General features: G+C 50.9%; 4 non-coding genes across 4 annotated transcripts; all 4 read right to left on the bottom strand.

Annotated features, from left to right (window-relative positions):
- Positions 1-214: 214 nt before the first annotated feature.
- trnas-uga (transfer RNA serine (anticodon UGA)) lies at positions 215-297 on the bottom strand. Its single transcript has one exon. It is a non-coding gene; the product is annotated as a tRNA-Ser (tRNA).
- Positions 298-455: 158 nt separating this feature from the next.
- On the bottom strand, positions 456-538 carry trnal-cag (transfer RNA leucine (anticodon CAG)). The gene has a single exon. It is a non-coding gene; the product is annotated as a tRNA-Leu (tRNA).
- Positions 539-1,312: 774 nt separating this feature from the next.
- trnas-uga (transfer RNA serine (anticodon UGA)) lies at positions 1,313-1,395 on the bottom strand. The gene has a single exon. It is a non-coding gene; the product is annotated as a tRNA-Ser (tRNA).
- A 153-nt stretch (positions 1,396-1,548) lies between these two features.
- trnal-cag (transfer RNA leucine (anticodon CAG)) lies at positions 1,549-1,631 on the bottom strand. The gene has a single exon. It is a non-coding gene; the product is annotated as a tRNA-Leu (tRNA).
- Positions 1,632-2,500: the final 869 nt, after the last annotated feature.

Here is a 2,500-nt window from a genome sequence, read left to right as displayed (position 1 = left end):
GCAACTGCAGCTAAGGCCTCTCTTTTATCCCAATGTTGAATATACTCAAAAAGTATATCAAAGTAATTTACCCTATAACCTTTGGATAGATTGATAGACAGGTAGATGGAGGGCGGAAGATGGGCAAAAAATATCAACAGAGTCAACACATGCTATATAAGAGTGACACAAAGCCAGGGGAGCAAACAGCTACTGACAAAATAAACGAAAACCACGCAGTCGGCAGGATTCGAACCTGCGCGGGGAGACCCCAATGGATTTCAAGTCCATCGCCTTAACCACTCGGCCACGACTAACTAAGCTCGGCATCAGTTTTTCCATCGCTGGGACAGGATGTCTAGCGTCACTGCATTATTTTTGAAATTAGAGATGGCAGTTGCCGCTTCACTTCTCTTAGCGTCACTGCATAATTTTTCAAGACAGAGATGGCGCTTCACTTCCAAGGGCTAAAGAAATGTCAGAAGTGGGATTCGAACCCACGCCTCCAGGAGAGACTGCGACCTGAACGCAGCGCCTTAGACCGCTCGGCCATTCTGACTACGACCAATGGACCCTTGATGTACCACAGGGAAGCCATAAGGAGATGAGGAGAGTGAGGGAAGCTGACCATGCTAATAGAGGTGGGGGATTCACAGGGGTGAGCAGACTTACCCTGTCTGTTTGTTAGTACAGTGGTGAGCATCCCCAGCTGACTCGTAGGAGACTGGGGTTTGATTCGCAGATGGGGAGTGTGGAGCTTCCTTTCGGTATGGCAGGGAAAGCCAGCGGGGGCTGAAAGAAAAAGCTTTCATTTGCGAGCAACAGTGCCTCACAAAAGGCAGCTCAGCATGGGGGTTCTCACCTGCTCCGTCACCGGCCTGCGGTTGGTTCACTCCTGTCGAGCTGACCCAGTGCTCCTGGGTTCCACCGGAAGTACCATGTCGATGCCGACCATCACCGGGACCTCCGATCCACGTGGCCCTACACAGCACTGAGCTGCGATACTCAAGCAGTCCAGCAGCCTCAGTCTTCCAGGTTCATGGGTTACACACAGGTACCCCTACGCCCGATAGGGGTCGTTCTGTGTGTGCGGGTGGTGGTAGATTTCGTTGGAGAGGAGCAACTGCAGCTAAGGCCTCTCTTTTATCCCAATGTTGAATATACTCAAAAAGTATATCAAAGTAATTTACCCTATAACCTTTGGATAGATTGATAGACAGGTAGATGGAGGGCGGAAGATGGGCAAAAAATATCAACAGAGTCAACACATGCTATATAAGAGTGACACAAAGCCAGGGGAGCAAACAGCTACTGACAAAATAAATGAAAACCACGCAGTCGGCAGGATTCGAACCTGCGCGGGGAGACCCCAATGGATTTCAAGTCCATCGCCTTAACCACTTGGCCACGACTAACTAAGCTCGGCATCAGTTTTTCCATCGCTGGGACAGGATGTCTAGCGTCACTGCATTATTTTTGAAATTAGAGATGGCAGTTGCCGCTTCACTTAGCGTCACTGCATTATTTTTCAAGACAGAGATGGCGCTTCACTTCCAAGGGCTAAAGAAATGTCAGAAGTGGGATTCGAACCCACGCCTCCAGGAGAGACTGCGACCTGAACGCAGCGCCTTAGACCGCTCGGCCATCCTGACTACGACCAATGGACCCTTGATGTACCACAGGGAAGCCATAAGGAGATGAGGAGAGTGAGGGAAGCTGACCATGCTAATAGAGGTGGGGGATTCACAGGGGTGAGCAGACTTACCCTGTCTGTTTGTTAGTACAGTGGTGAGCATCCCCAGCTGACTCGTAGGAGACTGAGGTTTGATTCGCAGATGGGGAGTGTGGAGCTTCCTTTCGGTATGGCAGGGAAAGCCAGCGGGGGCTGAAAGAAAAAGCTTTCATTTGCGAGCAACAGTGCCTCACAAAAGGCAGCTCAGCATGGGGGTTCTCACCTGCTCCGTCACCGGCCTGCGGTTGGTTCACTCCTGTCGAGCTGACCCAGTGCTCCTGGGTTCCACCGGAAGTACCATGTCGATGCCGACCATCACCGGGACCTCCGATCCACGTGGCCCTACACAGCACTGAGCTGCGATACTCAAGCAGTCCAGCAGCCTCAGTCTTCCAGGTTCATGGGTTACACACAGGTACCCCTACGCCCGATAGGGGTCGTTCTGTGTGTGCGGGTGGTGGTAGATTTCGTTGGAGAGGAGCAACTGCAGCTAAGGCCTCTCTTTTATCCCAATGTTGAATATACTCAAAAAGTATATCAAAGTAATTTACCCTATAACCTTTGGATAGATTGATAGACAGGTAGATGGAGGGCGGAAGATGGGCAAAAAATATCAACAGAGTCAACACATGCTATATAAGAGGAGAGACTGCGACCTGAACGCAGCGCCTTAGACCGCTCGGCCATCCTGACTACGACCAATGGACCCTTGATGTACCACAGGGAAGCCATAAGGAGATGAGGAGAGTGAGGGAAGCTGACCATGCTAATAGAGGTGGGGGATTCACA

This window comes from Paramormyrops kingsleyae, chromosome 5 (assembly GCF_048594095.1).
Source record: "Paramormyrops kingsleyae isolate MSU_618 chromosome 5, PKINGS_0.4, whole genome shotgun sequence".
Classification (NCBI taxonomy): Eukaryota; Metazoa; Chordata; class Actinopteri; order Osteoglossiformes; family Mormyridae; genus Paramormyrops; species Paramormyrops kingsleyae.
The sequence above is the reverse complement of the archived record's forward strand: the minus strand, read 5'-3'. Positions and strand labels throughout refer to the sequence as shown.